This window comes from Denticeps clupeoides, chromosome 17, assembly GCF_900700375.1.
Source record: "Denticeps clupeoides chromosome 17, fDenClu1.1, whole genome shotgun sequence".
In the NCBI taxonomy this organism is placed as follows: Eukaryota; Metazoa; Chordata; class Actinopteri; order Clupeiformes; family Denticipitidae; genus Denticeps; species Denticeps clupeoides.
This window is the reverse complement of record NC_041723.1, coordinates 9879262-9894171: the sequence shown is the minus strand read 5'-3', so window position 1 is coordinate 9894171 and position 14910 is coordinate 9879262. Positions and strand designations below refer to the sequence as shown.

General features: G+C 44.6%; 1 protein-coding gene across 1 annotated transcript in view; it reads right to left on the bottom strand.

The window, feature by feature from the left end:
- The window catches only part of LOC114767119 (PQ-loop repeat-containing protein 1), a 39469-nt gene that overhangs the window by 15320 nt on the left and 9239 nt on the right, over positions 1-14910 (bottom strand). The gene's annotated exons all lie outside the window — the stretch shown is intronic.

Below are 14910 nucleotides of genomic sequence, written 5' to 3'. Positions count from 1 at the left end.
GGGCCGGTGTCAGCAGGGTAGAATTGATGGCTAAATGGCAGCCCATTTGTTAGCGGAGTGGCCGATCTTGAAACCAGGAGTAAATGTGACGTTCAGAAAAGCCAGAGTTGCGTCATTAGGTGTTCTGCGTTCTGTCTGCCTGTGCTCTGTAGACACCATGCACCACTGTGGTGGCAACGCTGTGAAGGAATAGGTGGTCTGTCTCGAATTCCCTCACTCATCCACAGAGAATAAGACATCTCTGGCAGTATGTGTGTGTGTGTGTGTGTGTGTGTGTGTGTGTGTGTGAGATTAATGCACCTCATTACCGGACAACCCTCAGAAAGAAATGGAACAAGCGATAGGATCTGAACACGGACAGGAATCAGAGGGTGGAGGGGGGGGGGAGTCAGGCAGGGAGGAAGCCAGAGTGAGATAGAGGCAGGGAAAGTGAGGGCCACACAAAGAGCAGTCTCGCTTCATGAATAATTCTGGTGATGGATGATGAAAGATGGCAGGCCTCCTTATTATTGGAGAAAAAAAGCTGCAAATAGCTCAAGCGAAGAAAGACAGACAATTACCACACGTATACAATGCCAAGACTCTACACGTCGGGCCATATTTTTTCTGTAAAAGATGGAGGGCATGGGCTACGTTCCCCATCAGAATACCTCAAATAAAGCACAGATAATCAGTATTTTGGGCTTCGTTGTCACCATGGTCACCACATGTCTGTAAGAAAGCTCGAGGCTGTGACGTCCCCGTGGACAAGGAGTGTAGAGAATGGAAGGAAAAGGAGGATATGGGTCATTGCGTATTAACAGGATTCAGAAGCAGAGTGCGTTACAGCTGTCACTCATCCCTACAAGCTCCTCCCTTCTTAGGATGTGTCCGAGTGGTGATCACAATATGCTAATCACAATACTTATCACAAACTTATTCTGCAGGGCCCCCTTTTCTAGATAGGAACATTATCGCACTCCCCCAACCCCCATTTCCATCAGCTTTTGAAATTTCATCAGCTTTAACATTTCAAATACTGTTTCCATACCAAAAGAAAATGTTTCTGTATTTTGTATTGTTCTGTATAATTACCAGTATAAATATAATTCAACTTGAAATTCAGGCTCAGGCTCATAATGGTTTTCGAAGTTATCATAACCTCCCTGAGAAGAATCTGAATAATAATCTTATTGTCTTATTTTTTCAAATAAAACCAATCTGGATGCTGTTTGTCTGTGGAATCGGAAACACAGACAGGGATCCACGCATACGATCTCTTTCTCTCTCCCTCTCGAAGACAAATCAGCACACAGCAAGAACTCGGCGCTTAAGTAAAGGATACTGGTCCATTTAATTGCTAAGCCCTTCCTAGTTTGAAGAGTCCTCCTTGACATGGAGTTTGGTGGCCATGTGGACACCCTAAACCATTTTAAAGGACCCCTGACTTGAAAAAGCTTTTATATGGGTCTTAGTGGTCCCCTAATACTATATCTAAAGTCGCTTTCAGAAATTAAGTTGTGGTGCAGAATTACTGACACTTTTAGCCAGTCACACAATGAGATTAATCCCACAATGCAAATAAAAAAAAAATACATTTGTGCTCCTTTTTACATTCGATCACCGAGCAACTGCAATGCTCTGCAGGTTTGGAAGCCATGATGGTCAGTGGAGTTTTTGTGGAGGGGTGGGAAATTCTCTGAGCAGAAAAAGCATGAGAAACGGGAGGTAATCTTCCCCCTTATGACAACATAAGGGGACAAATTCCAGATCCTGAGCTGCCACTCTCTGAACGGCAAAACAGAATGGCACTCTTTACACATATCACCATTTCTAGCCACTTCAGGACCACAGACAGACTAGCGGAACTCGTATTAATGTTAAATAACCTCACAGGGGAGCTTTAAGTCTTAAGTCATCTTGTTCTTCAAACAATCTCATAAACTGCTTTACGCAAAATGCATGATTTGTTGTTTGAGCTTCGTTGTTCCATAAATCTCAGTATTTGAAATATATAATCACACATCATACTTCAGGTTTAGAGAAGCACATCTCAAGGCGGAGTGAGCCACCTTTGGTTTTTCTTTTAATTAAATAAGGACATTGCCAACAAAACACAAAAGGATCCTGTAGCACCAGCACTATCAAGCCACCCCCATGACATCAAAGGCCCAGATGAGATGGCAAAGGTTGTGCTGCACCCTGTCCCCGAGCCCTTTGCACATCAAACACTTTAATTTCCTCCACCATACCACAGCCCAGGGCAACCCACCCAAAGCTGGGGATATGTGTGTATGGTGTATTACTCAGCACTAGAGTACAGTTCATGACATGTGATTAAACAGTCTGCACTATTCCACTAACCCGCATTTGCCACTATACACTCATTAGTAACGCCATCAGGTGGCAACCTCTGTCGTCCATCTGCCAGGTACACCAATCCAGAGAAAACAAAATGATCTCAGGCAGTGCAGAAGAAAGCTCTGCAAACTCAGGGGTCACAAAAGCCGGAAAACCAGGACGCAGACGTGGTAGAACACGATGCCCGGCCTGATAGGCCCATCCGTCTCTCCTTAAGATCCTACCTTCTGTTAACCCCCGTCCAGCACCAGTCCGTTCCATCCTCAAGGGGCAACATGGCAGATGCCATGCCAGGCCTGAGTGCCCTTTTGTGGGCTACACTTTTCAACTGCTGAGGGAAGGAACGGAGGACCAGACCTAGCTGTTTACACAGAGAAATATAATTACACAGATGCTCATCAGCGATGCAAACGGCCTCAAAGGTCACGATACTGCGTGCGCAGGCATTATATTCTGGTCTACATTTCACCTGACTAGCTGGGGATACCTACATGCAATTCACGGGTCCTGCTGGTCATTTTAAATGGAAAAGCTCTGCCTGGACCTCGGGTACACATGTCCCACGGTCAGCTCTGCCGCTAATCTGGGTAAACACAGTAACACACTGTGAGAGCTGCAGTTCGGGGGCTGGAACAGTGCATCTCCTTTCCCTGCTTTTAATGACAGAAAGACGCATCACAAACGTCGGCCCTTTTATTTTTTTTGTCAAGATTATGGGTATAAAGAGGATAATCTGCTCTGAGGTGTGAGTTAAACTAATGGATTATCTCTTACATAATTCACAGGTTGGGGTTAAAAATAAAACAAGGGAAAAATCTTTGGTAAGTAAACGGCTGTTTATTATAAGGTGGTGTAAGTACATTGGTTTTGGGGGGTTTAAGCACAGGCGGAACATGCCATAATTTTAAATCCCCATGCTGAGACAGATGTCCATCTGCACAACTAGGCTGAATAAAGCACAGTGGGGAAAAAACAATGGTTCTCTCATCATCAGCGCACACATTCGTTTATGATGTGCACATATTTGCCATTGCACACAGAGATTAATACATGCACGCACGCAGACACAAAAGGACAAAAGCCTCTGGACTTAATCCCACTGCCACAGTGCGTAATGCGAATATCTGAGCTGGCAATTCATTTCCCAAGTGCCTCCAGTTTAAAAAAGATCTTTTTTAATTTCGGCTTCCTCAGGTTGTCCATTTCTCTTTGGGAAAAAAAAGAAAAAAATCTCAATTTACTGCCAAATTACAGGAGGATGTAAATATTAGGCAGAGGCACAGTGTGTGGTACTCATCATATGTGGAAAACCCATCTACATTCAGAGAAATAAAATATTTTATGTATGAAGAGACTTGGCTGATAATCGAAATAAACTTCCAACTGGCTAACCTCATAATTATTCATGAATATATATTTACTTCATTCTACACACTGCTGTTGCTTTCACACTGTTTTCTGTGTGACTTGGCCTTTGCCATATGAAAAATATCCCTAGTAACACTGTCTGTGATAACCATATTGGCCTGAATATAAGGCCATGTGCATTTCATGTTATTTTCTTTTTTATTTATGCCATTTATCAGATGCTCTTATCCAGAGCGACTTACAATCAGTAGTTACAAGGACACTTATGGTTAAGTGTCTTGCTCAGGGACACAATGGCAGTAAGTGGTGTTTGAACCTGTGACTTTGTGGTCTTCTGGTTCATAGAGTTTGTTACCCACTAGGCTCCCGAGTGTGAGAAATTGATCTAAAAGTTGAATTGAAGTGACTGAAAGTGTTTACATTTAAATGACGTTGAAAATAACCATTAACTTGCCATTAACTTCAATAATTTTATGTGGAAAAGCAATATTTGGTTTACAAAAAGCTGTTTTATCAATGGTTGTCTGGGGAAAAAATGGAGAAGGGTGTTCTTTGTTTATTTCTTAGACATGATAAGGTGGTAGTTTGACCACTTATTCTCCCTTATTTCCTTATAAACTCACTCAGCCATCCAACCAAGCAGGTAAAACAATTTCACACACACAGATCTGATGTAAGACCACTGCAACCCTGCCAGTGCACCATATAGTTGGTGGGCAAGTGCCGTTGTTGCACCAGGGTGCAGGTTAGCTCCTTAGGCCCTGGAGCAAGAAGCAGGGAGGAGGTTGGCCAGTAGCCACCTCGTTCAAAAAATAGGCCAAAATTATTGCTAATTAGGTAATCAGGGCAGGCTAGTTAATTAGGGATTTGGGCTTCTGAGGCAGGACAGGATGCTCCATTAGTGAAAAATGGAAATCTACTGTAGCCCAACAGCAAATAAATGCTCACAAAGCAACAGATGCTTTGGGAAGAACAACATGGGGAACTTATGCCACGCCTCAAGGTGACTTTTAGTGGCCCAGTGAGGCGGCCGTTATAATGTCAGGGGATAAGAGGCGGCATTGTTGGTGTGTGGTGGCCGGGAGCCTTTTAGTGTGCGACCATAATAAGTGAAGACAGCAGCCCTGTTCCCTTTTGGGTGATCTATTATTTAAAGCCGCTTATCTCCAGCAGAAACGAATGGCTGATAATGGGACAGGCGGGAGGCTGGTGAGTCAGATGCGTCCTATTGAGTAGCAGCGGCATTTCCTTGTGTGCATGTGTGTGTGTGTGTGTGTACCTGTGCTTATCTGACAATGCTCTAACCGGTGCTGATCCAAATCATTCAAGATCACCTTCAAAACGAGCAAACTGTGCGTGAATGGTCATTGTTTATGTGTCTCTCTGTGTGTGAGATATACAGTATATGGCCTTTCAAGAGCCTTCATAATCAATATGTGACAAACATCTTGAATTTTAACATATTGAGTTAAGTTAATGCAGCATTATTTCTAAGTCACTAATCTTGTTCAACCCCTTAGGACACATAACAGGCCAGAAGTATAAGGTCCCACCCTTGTGTTAGACAAAGAATACTTACAAATGTAACTGAAAGTGATTGTCATTGTGAAACACTGTAGCACAGCATGAAATGTGTCCTCTGCTTTTAACCATCACCCTTGGTGAGCAGTGGGCAGCCATGACAGGTGCCCGGGGAGCAGTGTGTGGGGACGGTGCTTTGCTCAGTGGCACCTCAGTGGCACCTTGGCGGATCGGGATTCAAACCTACAACCTTCTGATTACGGGGCATGGACAGTAAGTGTGATTTAATGGACATGAAAGCTTTAGTATGAGTTTCATAAAAATATTCCCCTTGCTTTTATCACATGTAGCCCTGCTGATATTTTATTCTGTTTATTTTATAGAACTGATAAATGCCTGGATAAGGTGTTTATTTATTATTTATTTATTGTATGGAGGAATAATTGTTGTATTTGCATTTAATTAACTTTTTATATATGTAAAGTATTTCCTTTCGGTAATGTGTGTACTACCTGCCTACTGTGTGTGAGCGGGGGGTGATTGGTTGGAGAGACCGGAAGAGGAGGGGCAGGAGAAGGATGGAGGACGGACGCGAGGTGCAGTAAAGTTACCTGCGAGTCCGGTTGAAATAGATACATAGCACATGTATTTATACCCTCCGGAACATATTGCGCTAGTGGGAAACGGATAGTGACCCATTACGATAGCGGATATTATAGACAGATTACGATCTCGAAAACCGAGCGGTGAATCCGACGCGGTACGCGGGTCACGGAAGGGAAGACGCGGACGTCAGGTCGCCAACGCGGAGGCCAGGACCGATCCTGAGAAGGCCCTTCATGCCGTTCAGCGTAGGACAGGATTAAGGAGGTACCTGGTATTTTTTTGGTTTATTGCTCTGCGAGAGTGAAGCAGCCATTTTCTGTTTCGGCTACCACGCACCCGAGCAGCGACTCAGGCCTGCAGCGAGTAGTGTGGGGTACCCGGGTTAGTTCAACTATTGACTTTTTGAGTTATTGAGTGTTCGAGGACTTTTACTTTTGAGTTGTTATATATGTGTTGAGTGAAATATTATTTTATCTAATTGTTCATGTTCTAATCATTAATGTAATATGTAAATATATTTAGTAATTTATTTGTGTGTGTTAGAATACTTGTGGTGTGTTAATTTGTGTATTTAGTGGTTTTCCTTATTGGTAAGTGGTGGGAGAAATTTAGCATATCCAAAATTTAACACTAGTTTTACAAGTTAAACACTGAGGTTCAGAGGGAACCCAGGGAGCGTATCCCTGGCTGGGCTAGGGGTGCTACACACAGCAGCACAGATTCGCTGCAACCTTTCCAGCAATTTTACGGAAATAACTTCAGAACCCTCCCAGCACCATTACAAGCATGCAGAGTGAATGCCAATGAACACTGTCATGATCTGGTCCAGACAGGGGTTCGTCCTGTGTTAATGTTTCCTGATCGTGTTCACCTGTGTCTGATTGTATAAAGCTGCCCTGTTTGTGTCTGTTCACCGTCGGGTCTTTGTTACTTGTTACTTGTTGTCTCCCCTGTTAAACCCCTGTTCATGTATTAAACCCCTGACCCCTGTCATCCTTCATCAGGTCCAGCCATCGTTCCAGATCTAATGCCTCGCCATGTCCAACCAGCGTGACAAACCAAATATAATACAGGCTACAAAATTTTGAAAAGCAGCCTCGTGTCTAATGTACCACTCCCATGACGGGTTACACTGGTGAAGCGACAATATGAATCTGATTCCGGTCAGAGAATCAAGAGCCTGGAGGACAGCTTATCCGTTATGTTATTTATTAACTCATTTAAGTGTATGTGGGTTTGTGTGTTTTTTCCGTCATGAACGCACACATTTTCATGTGAAGAAATACGCGTGGCTCATTAGGTGTCACACTCCAACCGGACCAGATAGAAACAGCTATTCAAATCTGGTTCCGCCCAAAGTCTTTCTGACAAGCAGACTCATTTGTATGAAGTAGTTCTCTTTATTTATCCATTCATTTTAATCAGATGTTGGACCCAAACGTCTGGTACGTAGTGTGGTCACTAATTCAATTTACTGAAAAATAAAGATGAGCTGTCAGGGGTGCTGATCCCTGAGCTTCACTGAGGATAAGGAAATTGTGGCAATGAACATGCTGAGATAACTTGGATCAGGTTATTTTATTTTTTTTATACTTGTGTAAAAATTCAGAAACTCTGTTTGGCCCTCATCATCGCGCTATGGAAACAAACCCCGCAGACCGACAGTCCAGGGATTCACGCTTTGCTGAACTGTGGCCTCATTCTCAGATGGAAACAGACACACATACAAATCCCCAAAAAACAAAACCAACTCTGCTGCCTCGGCGGACTCTATTAGATCCAGATTTTATGAACTCTTGGCCCTCCAACCTCCTCGGCGCTGTTGATTTATTTACCAATGTGCTTCATTTACCAGCAAGTGGCTACCTGACGGCATCGTTCGCTCCCCGTAACTTCGCCGTATCGGCCTGAAGGCATAAAACCTCAGAAAAGTTGGGAAAGGATATCTCACCGAGACACCACGCCTGTTCTTTTCTATCTCCTCCCCTACACAATAACATTTACATTAGAAAAGCCAGGGCGGCGGAGAAATGCTTCGCTGGGAGTTTTAATTCTTCACGGGCAAAAGGTACCCGCGGTGAGCGGCGCCTGATGAAAAGCCTGCTTAATCTGCGCGGACACTTTCCACGCACACAGATATCCGATGGCATTTCGGCTCCACCGCCCGCATCCCGAATGAGCACTGCGGTGAAACGACGGCAAGGGCTCGTCCCACAGAGAGAGAGACAGGGGGAGAGAGCGTGTCCCATTCAAGGGAAGAAAGGCCGCAGTGATTAATTTCTACCGCCCCGAAAATGAATTTATTTCGCCCGGCGGCGCTGCGAAACGGGAGCGGAGAGTCGAAGAGCCGCGACTGGCGGACAGCAAGACTCTGAGCGGAACTGGAGTCAGGTAGAGAGGGAATTAAGTATGCATCACTATGACAGAGACAGAGATCAAGAACCCACTGACAACACAGAAAAAGCCAAGAGGATCTGAGGAGAGAGCGGGAGAGAAAAAAGAAAAGGAGTGAGAGGCTGGGATGAAGTCGGTGCGACGCAGAGTCACGTCAAGGGCAGCAACACCACCCACACTGCAGCAGGGAACCCCACAGACACCAGCAGCCTGAGTCAGACGGCCGAGTCGCTGCCAAACAGCTCAACACCTGCCGGCGCTCCACCGGCGCCCAGCACCCCTGCGCCGAAAAACAACACTGTCACCGCAGATGGGACGATGGGAGGTGAAAAAGGGGAAAAATAAATAGCAGCTGAGATACGATGGCACGTCAACAGGAAGAAAGGAAATTGTGCCGAGTAACTGCTGCAGCAGAAGTGTGAAAACCGTGGCGGTTTTCTGGAAGACACTTCAACCGAGGTCCTGGTGATGAATTATTAGTCACAGATAAAAGTAGTACTGGATTTGTCACTTGTGTGTGTGTCACACACCACAGCCATCTGTTCAAGTTATGACAAGCCCATTTGTCTTTGCAGAACGTGGGCTCCTGTGGGGTTTGGTTTGAGGCCCAGTCTTACAACACCCCACTGGTCTCCTGTACACCCCACTGTCTAATCATCCCTCATTAAAGTCACCCCCCCAAAAAAAAACAAAAAAAACACTGCACTGCAGACTGCAGTCATACAGTGGTACAGTAAAAGCTGCATTCTACAGGGATAAAGAGACATTTCGGAGATACCACAGCATCTCCGGCACAACTGCGTGCGTGTATGGGTCTAAAAATAGGAAATAGCTCTGGATCTCCTCACCCTGGGGCTTTCACACGTGACGAAAAGAAAAACAAGGCAAGCTCGTGATAGTTACGGCGGAAATCTGAGATTTCCGTGCTGCAATAAAGGCGCTGTCCATGGTGCTGATACAGATGAAAGAAAGTGAAGTGATTGTGTGATAACAGCCACCAGAACCATGGACAGCTCCTCACTAGTCATCAGTAATATTGTTTAATTAATGCCTTAAACACGTGGTCTACATACATGTATTGGTGCCCTGGACGTGACAGCTAAGGAGTGGTCAGGAGTGTTTAGGTGTTTCAGACATTCAAAATATAAGGCAGTTTAAGGCTTTTAACTTAAATGAGGAGCCATGTAAACTTATTGTAAGTTTAAGATGTAGTTTGAATGATTGCTGTTGTAATACATCGATGTGCTGAATGATGGGGTTAAACATAATTTAAATAATGTTCAAAATATGTTTTTTGTAAAACGTCAGGCAGACGTATTTCCCATGGACATCCTTGCCCTCATCAGCTTTGTCATGCTTTTATATGAAGGAGAAGTTGAACTTTTTTTTGTCATTTCAGCATGTATGTAACATTTGAAGTTACATACCGACAAAAAATGCAAACAGGGGACATTTTACATTCATGGCATTTAGTATAAGAGGTCAGCATATTGCTCAAATACGAAGAGACAACAGAACAATTTCTCGCGAGCGAAGGGCCATTAGTTCTAGTCCAGCAGCAGCCCGGGCACTGCAGTCATCTGATGTCTACTGAATAAATAAAACAAAAACAGATCCCTGATATTATATGCAGAAAGAGGGGCAGTGATCCAAATCTTTGCCCTCTAGGCAAGAAGCGGTTGGACTCTCATCTGCCGTGTGTGGCCTCTCTCTCTCTCTCTCTCTGTGCACACAAGAGCTGTTTGAAGTGCTGACATTAGGTGCTCTGAGACCCTAAAGCCTCCAGGAGCACAGAGGGCACAAAAAAAGACCGTCTGTGAATATCTGCATCAACAACAAACTGATCTACAAGAGCAGCAATGCCACAAACAGTTCTGCACCAATTCAGTACCTATTCTCCCCAAAACACAAACACACACTCTTGCCCTCTCCTTTCCCCGGTGTCCCGGCCGCTGCTCAGGACAAATCTTAGCTGTCCTTGGACACTTCGCTGGAGCACAGAGCCGACCAGAGAGGAGCCTTTTATGGGAAAATGAACAGCATAGGATCTTTGATGGGTGTGGGAGACTGGATTTAATGGGTCTTTAGGGGGAGAGAGAGTGCGGCCCAGCAAGCATGCCTCAGCATCCAGCTCCACCACGTCCACCATCCTGAGAACAAAGACTGAGTTTAGGCTGGAGAGAGAGAGAGAGAGAGAGACATGTCCCTGGAATGGCACCGTGTCTAAAGCCTCATGTAGCCCTGTAACTGACAGGAAGCAGGCGGAGATGGAGCAGCACAGGAAGGCAGATACATGTTTGGGCCGAAAGTGTTACAGAAAGAGGGAAATGCACCAACACACAGATTGCAGAGAGAGACCCTCCATGCCAGCACAGTCATTCATTATCCATCTGCAGACTGAGAGAGGGAGAGGGGGAGAGAAAGCTAATGAAAGGTAAGAATAAAACACAGATCAGCCCCTTGATTCCCACATTTGGCTCCTCGTTTGGAAGAGGTCTGCTGAACTGAGGGAACAGATGGCGCACCAGTGAGTGAGAATGGACTCTGAGATTGACTGTGTCACAGGTCATCTGCTGTGCCTATTACGCCACTGAGGGGAGCGCTAAAGCGGCAGAGCCGGTGTGTTTAGGTCAAAGATGAACTCATGAATAAATAAACCAACCCACAAATAACCAGAGGTGGCGAGGGCCAGAGAAATGGAGGGGAAAAAACTTCATAAATACTATTTTTGAATGCACTCACAAAAAGGCTCACACACACACACACACACACACACACACACACACACACACACACACACACACACATAACCCTGTGAGAGTAAACAGAGGGGGCTGAAAGAAACTCAATAGTACAGGTCACACACAGATACACCTTTACACTCACACATGTCCAAACTCTTGAATTAGGGGTCAGTCTGCTGCTTCTTAGTCTCTTAATAATTTATGTGACCAAGTGGGATGAGGCACCAGCAGCAGACAGACCGGCTCTGAGGAAAGGAGCAGCGGGCTTTTGATGAATCTCATCCAACCCTCCAGGCTGTTTTACTGCTGCTAAATAAGATGTAGCACACTGGGCATGTCACATGCGGTTCATGTGACATGCCCAGTGTGCTTGGTTTTGAGTACTGATGATCTCCATGTTTGTCACAGTAGCCTTAAAACCTTAAGGGGTGAGTTCGTGTTAAAGATGCCCTCTGACAGAACATCGTAAAATGTTATATAATCACTCACATCATAGAAATACCTGGTATTGCACTGGCCTTATGGGTGTGATAGAAAGTCCACTTTCAGTAGAATTGCCCAGATATTGTTTTATCTGGTATACAGTTATGCTATATGTTCATGTATTTGTGAAAACTTCCTGCTGCAGTGCTTTTGCTATGGATCCCTTTCCCTTTCAAAATGGTTACATTTAAACTCAATTATATACTGCAATACATACGTCTACCTTGTATAGTTAAATTCATTTAGCGCAATATGAATTTTATGCCATATGCCAGATAATGCAGTTGGTAGTTAAGATACTCCTGCATGTAAACATTCAACAAACTGGACTTCAGATAACACTGCAACTGTAACCACAACGTGTATCGTATTTGCAAAATCAGTAAAGTGTACAGCACATTGGAAATGTACAGAGCAGTAAAGCTGTCCAGTTCACCTCTCAACATGTATTTGTCGGCTGCTAAATTGACCAAGGCAAAAATCGATGCCCCTTCTATGCATATACACTGGGACAAGGACAGTACTGTGATACTGTGCATAGAAAAGCACTCAACGTTAAGGTTATTTACTCAAAGACTCACTCACTATCCATAACTGCTTATTCTTAAGAAGGGTCATGGCCGTTGGAGCCCATCCAAGGACACTGGATGCAGGGGCTCCCTCTGTATCTCAAACAGGGCACCCGCCAGCCCATCACACACACACACACACACACACACCAACAGACCACATAAAGGCACCAAAACGCGGAGAGAGCATGCAAACTCGGCAAACAAGGTCCGGACCCAAACTCACAACCTTGCCAACCTAAACCATATATAACCATGTAATTTAATTAATTCTATAATTAAATAAATGTATAAATTGTTATTATATAATTAAGAATTCGGTACCATACTTTTTTTTTTTACCATTCAAGCAATTGTATGCAATTTTTACATTTAATGTTAGCATTTCTCAAGCACAAGGAAGGTTTGGGTGGGTAGTTCCCTTCTCTTCAAGACTTATCTAAGTATTTATTTCAGTAAATATGTCCCATCCTTGACTGTGTTTACTGTAACGGTACATTCACCCTGTCTGCATCTGCTTCGTCTCTCACACACACTTCCCACCCCATAAAACAATCCAACCCCGAACGAGCCAATTTTCAGCGCGCCTGACTTTTCCTTATTTACACCTGCCTTTGTCAGACGTGCTAATTGAAAGTCAACCCCAGAGTCTAATTACACATGCTTTTCTGTATGGAAATGCAGACAATTATTACACCTCCTGCGCGCGCCCGGAGAGGTCACACCTGATTTGTCGTGCTGCAGTGCTGTGCACCAGAGATAATGGTGACTGACACTCCCCTCCCATCATGCAACGGTCTCTGTACGAATGTGAGCTCAGGAAAATTGCTACACAGGGTACCGTGAAGCGGCCAGATCCACGATAAGACCTGACTCTGTCACAAACCTTCTTTTAGTTACATCAGCACTCTCTCTGCTTGCGAGAGGGCAGAGAGATTTACGGGCTGTCGCAGCACTGAAAAAACAAAAGCAGATGGCCACAAGGGGGCTCTCTTGATGGAGTTTTATTCACTTTCCATCAATTATTACAAACTCTTGCAACATATCTCAAGACTTTAGCCTTGACTCTTCAAGTAAAGCCAGCTTTAGTAGGCAATTCTATGCATCTTATAAATAAGCATACAACACAGCGAAGATAGTGCTCTTCATGCACATTAATGTTTTAATCACTTTATGCATTACATGTTCTATTTTTTATACCATGTTTTGGCTTATTTGTTATGGTTAAACTTTTATACTTGTATTATCTGGGTCTGTGCTCCAAACTCTATATCACTAGTATCTTTTTGGCTCTTGCAGAAACCCCACTTTAAGGTTCAAGAAACAAGCATGTGTAAGCAGAAATTAGGTGATTTATTAAAGCATGTGATATACCGCCCAAAACCATACTGTTAATAAGTAAATCTTAAATAAAAGTGTAGTCCAAGTGTCAACGTTCAGCAGGGAACTCGGAATTAAAAACACGAGTTAATATATGAAGTGCTGACAAACAACAAAAATTCGTGTGATCGTCACTTCACCGCCCTCCAGGCGACCCTCCCCACCCCGCGGCCTGCATGCCAGAGCCACCGAGGTGAGGAGCAGGCTGAAAGCTGAACCGGCTGTTCCCAACGCGACGGATACACAAGGCGCGTATCCTGAGAACTGCATGCGAGGGAGAGGACACCGAGTGCCTCGGCGGCAGAGCACGGCGTGCCAAAGTTTGCTAGTGTTGCTGGTTTGAGGCTGGGGGTCCGGTCAGCCGCTCCCTGTTAATCTGTAGCAACGGAAACCGAGAAAGATTTGCCGAGCAAAAAAGGAAACCGCAGCAAAACATGTCCCTGTGCGTGTATGAGCCAGTGCTGTTCTTGAACCAAGGCACGGGGGTATAAGTTACTGGCGTCCTGTTTCATTGTGGAAGCTGTTCCTGCTGACAGTGCTCGCCATATTACCCAACAACCTCTCCATAACGTCCTGGACAAAGTGACATTAATTGCGAGAGTCATCCATCCTCCGCTGTCGCCAACAGGTCTGCGCTGTGTGTTTTTTTTGAAGCATTCGCACATGAAAGAAAGAGCCCATCTAATGTACGCCCTCCGGGGAAATCCAGTGTGTGTCAGAGCAATGTCATTTATAACACATAGGAAAGCACTGAAGCAGGGGACGAACGGGTGAAGAAAAAAACAAAAAGCGCACAACAAGCACACTATGAATGTGACCGTTTCCTTTGATATATGATACCGGTGGCTGGGGGGAGTATTTCATTAATCTACTCTGCTCATGGACCTATGGAGCACTTCCTCTGCTTTTAAGGACACTGCGGATGTCATAAACAAGTGAGCTGGGGTCGGCCTGTTCGCGGGGATCCCGGCTAATTTGGCACAGGAATAAAAAAATAAAAAAATAAAAATAAGCCCACATGTGAACCCCGCAAGCGAAACCCTCCCTGACACACAGCCTAGCCAGCCATTAATCCAGCGAGTCCATGATGCTCTGGGTCTCCTGCTACAAAACCCAAGGCAGCCAATTACGTGGGGCTATGGATCTATCCAGAACAACATGTCCTCAGAAACTCAGTACCCACACAGAAAAGGGGACCAGTGGGAGAAACTACACAGGCGCGCTACAGTAAAAGCTGAGCCATCTCATTTTTACTGCTGACTTGAATTTGCATTCTGGCATAATTTTAATACATTTTAACTTCAGATGTGCCATGGTTATTTTATATTGTAGTTATATTGAGTCACTGTTACCTTTGTCTGAGAAGTCAGATTTCATGTCCTTTCCTACATGCATATGCCTTGCTTATGACATGGGCCACAGGGTGACCCCTCCTAGGTTATGGCTTCCAAAAGCATAACCTTACTTATGTACTTGTATATTTAAAACCGGCACATTAGGAAGCC